Source organism: Mus caroli, chromosome 8, assembly GCF_900094665.2.
Source record: "Mus caroli chromosome 8, CAROLI_EIJ_v1.1, whole genome shotgun sequence".
In the NCBI taxonomy this organism is placed as follows: domain Eukaryota; kingdom Metazoa; phylum Chordata; class Mammalia; order Rodentia; family Muridae; genus Mus; species Mus caroli.
The window spans coordinates 17993732-17994840 of record NC_034577.1 but is presented as its reverse complement, the minus strand read 5'-3'; positions in this window follow the sequence as shown (position 1 = coordinate 17994840).

Below are 1109 nucleotides of genomic sequence, written 5' to 3'. Positions count from 1 at the left end.
TGGGGTGGAAGCTGACTGCCTTGGGACCAAACTACATGGACAAATTGTCTATAGAGAAGCCACAACTGGCTTAATCACAAGAGGAATTTGAGGAGATTTATCCATTCGATATTCACCAGAGCCGCTGTGTCAGACCCTATTAGAGACACTGTGTGTGCATTTGTGCACAGAAAACGCCGTGNGCTTGAGTTCGTGTTGCTCTACAGCCCCGAGGCAGAAGAGCAGGTTTTCCAGCAGNCCTGACATCAGCTGGCTAGGACCCAGGACCTATGGTACAGGATGAGACTCGGTGATAGCTTCTATCAAACACATCAATAAGGCCCAAGGCTGGGGTCCCCTGCCTGGAAATAAGACATAGGACAAGGAAAAACAAACAAACAAAAAAAGAGCTCCTGCTCTATACCCAACTCCAGGGCACAGCCTAAACTCTGTGAAACAGACAGCATGTTCCCTGCCCCCGAGGGGCTCACAAATGAGTTCTGACAACCATTCACCCAGTGGCTCATTCAGCAAACACTCCCTGAATGGGTGTGTGGAAATCAAGCAGCTAGCTTTTCATCTTAGCAAGCTGGTGCAAACAGGATGCCTAGAGCCTCNGCAGGAGCAGAACAGGAGGAGGCCTGGGGCGCAGCCAAGCCGCCCTGCCTAGGCTGGCCTAGATAAACGGGGAGAGTTACGACCACACTTGTCTCTTCTTCAACCCAAGTCCTGCACTATATTCTCTTAAACACTGTTAATTCCCCAGTTCCTGGCCCTGTGGCTGGCCCAGGCCCCAGGCCAAGCAGGCCTTAGCCATAACTTTCCAAACTCAAAACATCCACTCAGGGCAGATAAATCTCTCCTTCAGAAGCCTGGGAAGGAGTCTGAGGAAGGTACACTTGACTCATCCTGTGGACGGTTATGGTTTGATAAAACAGAAAGTGCCTCTCAGTGAGTCGGAAACCTGGTACCTCAGCCAGCTCTGCCGCTGTATCACTGGGTGACCCTTGTAAAACCGCTTGGCCCTGTGAGGCTGACTCCCCCTTTTCACGGGCGTGGGTGTGGATGCAGGCTTGACTCTCTTAGGAGGGGCTCCAGCTGTCCCTGTCCCTTTCAGCTTTCTCGAGTTA